Genomic DNA, 11,015 nt, shown 5'->3' with positions numbered 1-11,015 from the left:
TATCAAGGTTCGTTCAAGGCCGCAAACGGCTGCCAGACGTTTGCCAACAATTTTAATGGTCGCAAACTTTTTTGTTTTGCTTTTTGTCGCAAGATGTTCAAGAAAAAACAAAACAGTTGGGCTTGAACAAATCCTGATGATAACTCAACATTCGCTACCTTAACAAACTTTAGCTCTCAGTAGAATTCAGACTTTACCTCATAATATTTATCTTCTACTCAAAAGCTGTGCTGATAGTAAAACCAAAGCGATGCCACTCGGCCACCGTCAGTGATCTGTTAAAGTCATTACTAAGGATGGGTGCCGAGTCCCAGTACTATACGGATGCTTGGGCTGAATTTTAAACAGCAGGACTCCACTTGATGAATACGAAACGTCCGCTGAAGTGAATAAGTTAATTATTCATCAAAATCCGAACAGTTTTTCCCTTGCAAAAAATGAGTGACTGTCAGGAAAACATCCTCTATTTGTGTTTGTTAGCTTTGCTAGTCCAGTGCATTCAAAGTAGTGGAGTTGTCTCAGCTTTCAAAGTTGCCAGGCGTCGCAATGTCAAGTTTGAGGTCGCGAGAAACAACAGATACTGGTCGATGCTTACCAGCCTCCACAGGTCTGGTTTTCTGGTAAGATGATTTGGGCTTCTCAACATCCTCGAATGTGCCTGCACTCTGTCGAGCACAGCCAAAGTAATGTGTCACAGTCATCTAAATGGACATGTACACAAGGATGCAAACAGAAATGTACCTTATCCATCCTGTCATTCTGGACACCAAATTTTCCTCCAAACCCTTTGGAGTAATCTAGGGGAGGAGAAGAGGTAATGAATTGGAGGATCCATTTGACTTTACCCCAGTTATTTCAACCACAGTCACTTTCCAAACAACTATCCATCCGTTTTCTGTACAGCTTCTAATTTTGCATTTTCTCCCTGGGCCTGCGTGGGTTTTCTCCGGGTACTCCGGTTTCCTCCCACATTCCAAAAACATGCTGATTGAACACTCTAAATTGTCCCTAGGTGTGAATGTGAGCGTGGATGGTTGTTCGTCTCTGTGTGCCCTGCGATTGGCTGGCAACCGATTCAGGGTGTCCCCCGCCTACTGCCCGAAGACAGCTGGGATAGGCTCCAGCAACCCCCCACGACCCTTGTGAGGATCAAGCGGTTCGGACAATGAATGAAAAAAATGAATGAATATACTGTATATATATATATATATATATATATATATATATGTGTCTGGGTCCAAATTATTCTCTGGATCAAATGTCAGCATATTCAAAACTTTTGAAGTCCATTTTTTAGTTTGTGGATTTACTATTAATGCAGGGTCTAAGAATTTTGTTGGTTAGGTGGTTGATTTGCACTTGATGGTGTTGAACTTGAACCTGTTGTGTTAGTGTACTTGTGCGGGGGAAAACTATACATTTGTCATGCCGCTTTTAATTTCGGATGAGTTTCTCTCATTTATATAGCTATTGTAGCCTTTGAAGCATTTTGCTCTGTGCAGCATCTTTGTATATTTCAAGTTTCACCACAACTGGCCAATGTCAAATTTCCCGGGTTTGTGTGGTTGAGCTCTCTCCATCTCAATCGTCCCCTGTAACTGCAACTTCTCCCTGAAAATTCTTTCCACTTTTTCTGTCATGTTCTGTTTGTGTTTGTTGTTTCAGCTCCAGCTGGAATGAATGGCATTTCCCTTCAATAGGCGCACTTCATCCTTGTTCCTAATCAAAGCCTTGTCAAGTATTTAAAGACTGCCAAATTGTCACATCTCTGTGAGATTATTGACCTTGCTTACTCTACTGCTTCAAATATTATTTTCTAGACCTTCTTGCTCTTGTCCATAGTCGTCATTGTTGTCTGTGTTGATTCTGGATTTGTAAGTATTTTTCTTATATTGATTTTTGACATTTTAGTTTCGCATGTTTGGACTCTTGCTATTTCATTTTGTGTATTATTGCGTTTTGCTATTGCCGTGGTTTTGCAAGCGCGTTCTGTTTGTCAGGGTTTGAAATGAACCGAATAATGTTTTAGAATCCCAGAAACATAGACAACAAACAAAACTCTGCAAGATCTATTTACAAGAACAAAATGCACCGACCTAGTATCAAGTCAAGTCAAGTACAACATTATTGTCAAATGTGCTGTATGTGTACAGCACTGATGAAATTTCCTCCCTCTTAAACAGACAACAGACAACAAGAGGAGCCGCTGCGGATGAACAGAAATCACTGGTTAAAGAACTAGGAAAAACTATACATTAACGAAAAGCGCTTGCAAAAGGCAAGGAGGTAGTCGAACCGAGAAAACCAACAAAATGTCCAGAAACTAGTGATGGGTCCAGCAACACCGAGGTGTCGACGCACGCGTCGAGCTCACAGAGCAATCCCTGCGTCGGTGCGTGTACTGCTTCAAGACGATCATGTGACCAATACATGAACTGCGTCGACTCAGTCCAGGGGGCGTCGACGCCGCAAAAGCCTGCCAAACTGTGTTTATGAGGAAGTGCTTCGAGCGACGCGATGCCGCCTGCCGAAACAAGCTGTTGTCGTAGTTCAAAGCTTCTTTGATATGTGACGTGGGTTGCGTCGGCGCTGATTGGTTGAACCACTTGAGTACGTGCTCAAACTCACGTGCGCACAGCAGAGAGCAGCGGACTATCGACTGCTGAGGTGCGCGTCACTCGAGTGGCGTTGCTCTCAGATTATTGACATACACTATCTTGTTCCATTCTATTCATTCATTTTCCGAACCGCTTGATCCTCACTAGGGCCGCGGGGGGGGGGGGGGGGGGGGGGGGTGCTGGAGCCTATCCCAGCTGTCATCTGGCAGTAGGCGGGGGGGCACCCTGAATCGGTTGCCAGCCAATCGCAGGGCACACAGAAACGAACAAACATTCGTGCCCACACTCACACCTAGGGACAATTTTGAGTGTTCAATCAGCCTGCCATGCATGTTTTTTGGAATGTGGGAGGAAGCCGGAGGACCCGGAGAAAACCCACGCAAGCACGGTGAGAACATGCAAACTCCACACAGGAAGGAATTGAACACGGTATCTGCACTGTGAAGTCAACATGCTAACCACTCGACTACCGGGCCAACCTTGTTCCATTCTAATTCAAATTAATTTCAAGGTAACTGTTAGTTCACTATTCACATATTTTATTGCAGGTGAAATGTTGAATTTGCCATACAGAAATATACCAACAAAAGCACCTCTGCAACTACATCTGGCATGTTACTCATCATTATTAGTTTGTTTTTTGGAAACTGTTCTAAATGCCAATTTTGTTAGGTTTAGTTTTTTTAGATGACCTGTGGCAACATTTGGATGATGAGGTAGGGAGACTGGGAAGAAGTGCAACAGCAGATGCTATATCTGAGGTCCAGCGATACCTGGCAGAGGGGAATGTTGCACGCAGTCAAGACCCGCTGTTATATTGGAAGAACCAACACACTACTTTTCCAAACCTCTCCCACCTCAAGTTCCTCTGTACGCCGGCATCATCAGTGCCATGTGAGCGTGTGTTTTCCACAGTAGGGGAAATAGCATGCAAGAAACGCAACAGACTCAAATTCAACTTTTTTTTCTGAATAAAGATTTTTGAAGACAAAGCCCATAAGTGTCCTCATTCACATAATTTTCACATTATTCAAACATAATGAATAATACAATATGAATGCATGGATGTCAATGATATTGGATACACTTCATCATCAAATCACTCAGTTCAGTCTGTCAAGTGGGTTGCCTGCAGGGATTTTGAAAGTCCAGCAGGTGTCAGTGGTAAGCGACACAGTATCAACACAGTGTGTCATTGTGTCAACACACTTCATGACGCCTCATGGACCCATCACTACTTACAAGAAACCAGGTACTAAAGAACGAGAACGACTATGACGTGAACAAGAAGTCTAGGAGAGGGGCAAAAAAAATCACTTGGGCCAGCGCAGCAAACAAGGTCAACAATAATCCATAGGTGTCAAACTCAGGTCCTGGAGGGCCACTGTCCTGCATGTTTTCCAAGTCTCCCTGTTGCAACACACCTGATTCAAATGATGAGATCATCAGCAAGCTCTGTGGAAGCCTGACAGTGAACCTGCTCATTTGAATCAGGTGTGTTGCAACAGGGAGACTTGGAAAACATGCAGGACAGCGGCCCACCAGTACCTGAGTTTGACACCTATGATTATTAATCCGACAACTGTAGGCAGTTTGTCAGTCCTGAAATACATGGCTCCATAATGACAACATTGGCAGCAGGTGTGCACACTGAAGGCTCCAGTCTTCCACCTGCTGGGTACACAAGAACAGGAACATGACACTGTTCTAGTTTCATTTTCCTGGCATTTTGTCGGCAGCGATTTCTGTTTCTTCGAAACATGATTTCTTTTGTTACTTTGTCGGTCCATTGATTCCTTTTGTTACTTTGTCGGTCCATCCTTGTTCCTTAAATAAATATTTATGTTCCGAATTTTATGTGTCTACATTTGTGAGATCCCATCACTACTCAATTTGTCCACGAACTATTACATTTTCTTCTGTATCAGTCAAGGTTTCTCCCTGTGTTTCCTCAATTCAAGTTATTTGTTCTTGGCTGGCCTTCTAAATAGTCAATCTAATCTGTTATTCCAGGTTGTCACATGTTTTGCATTTATTATTGCTGTCCCATGCTCCCTGTATCTTATTCGCTCATAAACTTTGCGTTTGGCTCTGCTTTGCAGATTCCATGTTTCAAGCATACAATTGTGACAGAATTCCGGCCGTAAGCATGGACTCCGCAAAAACCGAGGGAATACGACTGGCTTTGTCCAATCAATGGAGGAGGGTTGGAGCAAACAATACAGAATTTTGTTTTATATGATGGTCACTGGGCCGTGGCCATCAATAACAATAATCTGGATTTACGCTCATCCCTTTAATCCTTTCTTACAGAAAGAGGAGAGTCTTTGGCAAACCTGTTAAAACCAGGTTTTAACAGGTTTGTTAAAGGAGTAGACTTTTGGACTTAATGCAAGGGACTCAGTCTGTAGCAGAATTTTCCATAACGATCCGCATTTTGGCCGCACAGCGCGTAAGGGAGAGATATAATTGGGATGGGCATTGAATGCGGATAGAGGAATGTTGGACGGTTTGGAGGATAAGAAGAATAAGGAAGTGGACAGGAAGAGAAAATTGGTTAATTTGCAGGAGGGGAATGTTTTTGTATGCATGTGTTGAGACTGGGAAAACGAGGAATAAAGTAAAACAAATGGGGTTAGAAGAATAGGTGTAAGTGAAAAATGAAAGGAAAAAAAAGACAACATTAAGGGAAGGAGAACGGGCAGCAGGTGGCCAACCTGCGCCCGGGAGGGGGGGAGGGGCGAGCCCACAGGATTTACGGAAAATATATCCTTTATCACAAATGCAGACACATTCGGGAAGAATTAAGACACTGAGTGAGGTGAACAATTCATAGCATCCATTAACAGGGGACACTTGAAGCAGAATGTGCGATCTGCAACAGGCTCTTCCTGGGGTCACAAGCCCTCAGGTGATGGGGGAAATCATTCCCTCATCCTTTGGGCCCTCACCCAGACCCCCAGTGTGTTAAACTTCCCCTTTATTTGCCCAAGGCGTTTCATCAACTTTTGGTAAAATTGAGCATACAAATTAAACTGCATGATAAGAGACCTAGCATTTGGAATGCAACCATTTTTAAATAAAATGAGAGAGAAATGGCGAGACAGATTGTATACTACCAGTGAGGTAACATAAGTTGACAACATGTTCTACTAGTAACATCATAACATTTTATTAGTTAACCAGCGCTTCACTGTCCTCGTAATATGTGGTTGTCAACGAGTGCACGAGTTTACCTTATTTGTAACAAATAGTCCTACTTTTAGGCCAAGGTTCTCCTACAACTGTGCTGCAATGTCATACACAAAGAGCGCACTTGTACTATTAGGATGCAACAAATGCAGCATAGTTACTGTGTTTTTGACACACTCCTGCTGCTGTGGGTCACAGAGGGCGGCAAATATAAATAAATAAATGACATGTAGACATACATGGCCTTAGCCACTGAACATTTTGAAGGTTGAAAGTGAAAAAAAATTCAAAAGTGAAAAAAGTTGTCACACCTCAAAGCGCAGTCAAATATGGGAAAAATATGCATTATGTCACATTATTTTGAAATGGCCATTGCAGAAAAAAAGCAGGCATGAAATAAAATTCTGTTCCTGCGGTTTGGTGACATATTCAAGGCTCTATTTATGTCATATGCAATATTTGGACTGGCGTTTTTTTTTTATTTACATATGCAACATAGTTACTGTGTTTTTGACACACTCCTGCTGCTGTGGCTCATAGAGGGCGCCAAATATAAATAAATGAATAAACATGTATGACTTGGCCTTAGCCACTGAAAATTTTGAAAGTTGAAAGTGAAAAAAAATACAAAAGTGAAAAAAGTTGTCGTATTTTGGAAAAGTGTCATATTTGGGAAAAATACTGAGACCCGAACTGTGATTAATCACCGCACGAGGTTAATTAAATAAAATGAGAGAGAAATGGCGAGACAGATTGGCCTAAAATGGACTATAATTTACAAATGTGGGCAATACACTTGCTTATGTGTAAGGAAATAATGGACCTGCTGGCCATGATGGCTCCACCGCAGTTCCTAAACCCTTGATGATCCTTCCCTCTGTGGCTGAAAATGTTTGTTCAAAAGATTTTACAATATTAGCAAAACTAACTGGTGGATGACAATTTTTATAGTTTGAAACAATCTTGTGTGGTTAGAATGCATGTGAGAAGTGAATACAGTAGCTCACCAGTCAACTGAAACAGAAGCAAGTGCGCTATCTGGTGGTTAAAAGAAGAAACATACCAGTTGACTGAAAAAAATGTTTTGAAGTACAGTACATCCAATTAAGTTTTCAAGTCTGCTAGCCGTTCAACTTTGAGTACATTTTGCCCCACGGAGAGTTAAGTATTCATAATGACAACAAAAAGAAGTACAGATAATGGTGGTAGTTGAACCACAGATGCGAAAAAGATATGATTTGGACATTAACCACCTTCTTGCAGCTCAAGAGAGGGCGTCCCCTGAGGAGAACTACTGGTTATCCACGAACGGGGTAGCCAGGGATGAGACCAGTTTGTTTTGGCACAACACTGACTCGTTGGCAGATAAATTGAAAACTTTAATTTGAGAGGCACACGTCCAGCTCAATTGGCAAAAAGGAACGTAGCAGACAGGTTAAGATCCTGGGACTGAATCATTTCCACCTTCTAAACATGATTCCTGAGGAAATTTCTGTGAAGTCTATAATCAACATAATGTGAGGAAAGGGCTCAAAATGGAACCTGGAACATATACCTTACCCCAGAGTCATTCTTGAATTCCCTGACATGATAGTCAGAGGTAAACGTGACGCTTACACTCTGTGAATGCAACGGTTGGGATTAAAATTTTGGTAAAGCATTACATTCCAGCACATGGATTTCCACACATATTCTGATAATGGCTCTCACTTCAAGAATAATCATCTCCGGCCGGCTGAGCAACCATTGGGACTGCAGCATAAATTTGGCACGGTTTATGATCCACAGTCTAAAGTATGAATCGAACTCTTAAATCAAAACATTTGAGGTGATAGCCTCGCTGAAATCTAATTGGGCTGATGTGCTTCCAATTGTGTTGCTACCTATGAGGCCCACCATCAATTCTGTCACAGGTTTCAAACCTTTTGAACTGGAAGATGGCCAGGACTTCCCTGGCCCATGGTGGTTCATGGACTTGGGCACTCTTCAACAGATGGTTCCCTATAAAGTGGATATGGACTCATTGAGTCTTCTCATTTCTCATTTCCAGAAGCAGACTACAACCCGAACGTGTCAGGTGTAGAACCACAGACGTATCCTGGGCAGGTGTATCTGAGAGTCCTAAAGCGAATGGACTGGACCATACGAGATGACAAAATGGACCATCTATGCTGTCCGGCTGGAAGGAAAGGGAGCGACTTAGTTCCACGTGTCACAGCGTGCGACCACACCCGGGAACATCTCCAACTTCGAAGAGACATTCAGAAGAGTGACTGGACGTGGAACCGGAACAAAGCCAATATGCGGTCCAGAACCAAAAACATGTACTTCTCCGATTGCACTGGTGATTTTGATAATCAATAATAATAATAAGAAGAAGAAGAATACATTTATTTTGAAAGCGCTTTTCATCATACTCAAAGACACAAACGAGTATAAAACATGGGATGGGGGTCAATGTTTTACATGGGGCACAACTGCGCACCTCTCATTTGCATATTGCCTCAATATTATCACGTCTACTGTCTGTTCAAGCGCACGTCTAAAAGCAGGCTCAAATCAATTCCTGCTGAGTTGTGATGTTGCAATACAGAGAAGAAAAGAGAACACAAGACATTCAAGTGTTGGGTCTTGAATCCACTTTTAGAGAAATAAAGGAACCTGTGTGCAAAAGATCGACAAATGGGCAAAATTGCTTTGCAGGTCTTAATTTGTTTTGTGTTTTTTGTTATTGTAAAGTGTCCTTGGGTGTCTTGAAAGGCGCTTATAAATAAAATGTATTATTATTATTAATGAAAGAACAGTCAAGAATAGGTACCCACTCCTGCTAATGGAATGTGCTTCACTTCTTTACACACTGATGCCATTTTTGTCTAAATTCAATTAACGCAATCCATTTGGTTCGAATTAAAAAGGGGGATGAGTGGAAGACATCTTTTAATACTCCTATGGGTTGTTTTGAATAAATAGTTTTACCTTTTAGACTCACCAATGCACCTGCTGTTTTTCAGTGTCTGACCAATTATGTCCTCCGTGATGTGATAAACAGATTTTGTTTTGTGTACTTAGATCACATCCTTATTTTTTTTCCCAGAAATCCTGTGGAACACATTCAACATGTCCGTCTTATTTTTCAGAGACTCTGAGAGCAGGGGTGGGCAATTATTTTCCCGGCGGGGCCAAATGAGAAGCAGAAAATATTGTGGAGGGCCGGGCCAAAAGTTAGAAATAGAAATAGAAAATAAAGAAGATAGCACAATGTCTTTGTATGATGGACGGATGCCCGGGCCACTGACAAAGGATGAATGGCGGACCGGCAAAATGTTGTAAATTGCCTTCTTCTATAAATTCTTACCATTTCATGGAAGCAAATGTAAGTCTGTGCTTCTGGGCCAGCAGAGAACGCCTTGTAGACACTGACGACATGCCACTGAGTAATGTATATCGCGATCAGGTTTATTATGAATGTACTGTATTGCTTTTTTCTTTAATATTGTACTACTGTAGGTGCTTAAATGTTAAATGTCTCACTTTACTCTGTATAGGAAAATAATATGATCACAAAGTAATTGAGGGCAGAGAAGACAATGTTGTGAATGATATGGATGGAAAAAGTGCTGGTGACAATCTTCTCAGATCAGGATTTTCATCACTTGTGTGTTTTATTGGGGGGTGGAGTGGGGAGAATAAAAGAAAAAAGAAAAAAATAGTTTCAGAGAAGAGATCCACAAACACAGATGGCAGCCAGACATGACTTTTTTGTTTATTTTTGGCCCAATATAAATGAAACGTGGACACAAAATTAAGGGCGGGTAAAATACTAATTTGTGGGCTTAATTTTGTGATATTTGGGTCAGCGAATGGCATGCACCTTTGCTGGAAATTGCAATGGCTGGTATCCTTGAAAGCATGTATCAGTTTGTATCCTGTTCTCGACATTTGCCTTCAATGTATTGTAAGGTTTTTGAGACTGTCTTTATTCTCAGCCTGACAGACAATGCAATCTGACTACGATATAGCTTCAACCTCTACTTTAACATTTCCAAAAAAGAAGCTATAACCCAATTGTTCAGTGTGGAGTTACACACTCGTATTGAATGTATTTATTTTAATTTAATGTAGCAATTTGTGCACAAATTATGTTGACAGTAAAGTATTTCCACATGAATAATATAAAAAAAAGTGCCCTTTTTCAACTTTGAGTGCCTGCCCCTCTAAAGGTCTCTGAAAGCCTCTGGTCGGTCTTATCGGCCGTGGCAAGGGTCGAAATCCATTAGGCTACTGGGATGAGTCGCGTCGTTGGTGTAATTCCAGTCGGCCAAGGGTCTCAAACTAAATTTATGTGGGGACCGCTGGAGATAGAGTCTGGGTGTGGGCCAAGTTCATCTGGCCAGGCCTCAGGTGGGATGCCACGATGTGGACTAGAGAGCCCCGTTGGCACAGTTTCTAGTGCCAAAACGATGTGAATATTGAGCTGGTGAGACCCCTGTTTCCAGGCCCCGGGTTCATTGAACTCCTCACTCTTCACCTGGAAAGGATCACCAGGTGGTCAGAAGTTGTTACGCTGTAATCTACATCAGCAGAGGTGGCCCGGAACTGCCCTGCAGTGTCATCAGGAAGTATTGAGTAGAGCCCACTGTGCTTGTCAGAAAGTCTTCTCCTTGGTTCTTGAAAATGTTCCCGTTTTTCTCCATCCATGTTCAACACCGCTCATCCTGAACAGGGTCTCGGGGAGTTGGTGGAGTGGCCCAATCCCGACCTTTCGGCCCAAACTATTTGGACCAAAAGATCGACTTTTCGATCAACCAACCTCCCGCGATCGACCCGTTATCGCGCACGTGCACGCACATACACATGCACGCCATGATGAGAAACAGCCTGACACGGAGGCATGTGACACACTTTTACAGCCTGTTAACTATCGTAGCTCACACGTTCCGTTTTAAAGTGCTTCCCTGGACCCTCCTAGATTCCTATTCTTTGCCTGTGCCCTCTGTGAATTGTACGCGACACAAACTGAATGAGAATAATGATGACGATAAAAGATATAGCGCAACAGCGCTGATCACAAGCTGCAATTGCAGACTGCTGAGCGCTAACAACTTCCGGTGACGCATGACACGCGTAGGTTAAAGATTTACCTGCTTTATATATTTTTTGTAATACCTTTTGTGAAAATGAGACCGACAGGATGATTAGGGTGCA

General features: G+C 42.3%; 1 long non-coding RNA gene across 1 annotated transcript; it reads left to right on the top strand.

Moving 5' to 3' along the window:
• The first annotated feature begins 2,867 nt into the window (after window positions 1–2,867).
• Window positions 2,868–3,610, top strand: LOC147207178 (uncharacterized). The gene is made up of 2 exons (XR_015100453.1): window positions 2,868–3,006; window positions 3,291–3,610. It is a non-coding gene; the product is annotated as an uncharacterized LOC147207178 (long non-coding RNA).
• Window positions 3,611–11,015: the final 7,405 nt, after the last annotated feature.

Source organism: Hippocampus guttulatus, chromosome 3, assembly GCF_054856545.1.
Source record: "Hippocampus guttulatus isolate MCC_2025c chromosome 3, RoL_Hgut_1.0, whole genome shotgun sequence".
In the NCBI taxonomy this organism is placed as follows: domain Eukaryota; kingdom Metazoa; phylum Chordata; class Actinopteri; order Syngnathiformes; family Syngnathidae; genus Hippocampus; species Hippocampus guttulatus.
Note: the sequence above shows the minus strand (reverse complement) of the source record. Positions and strands in the feature narration are given on the sequence as shown.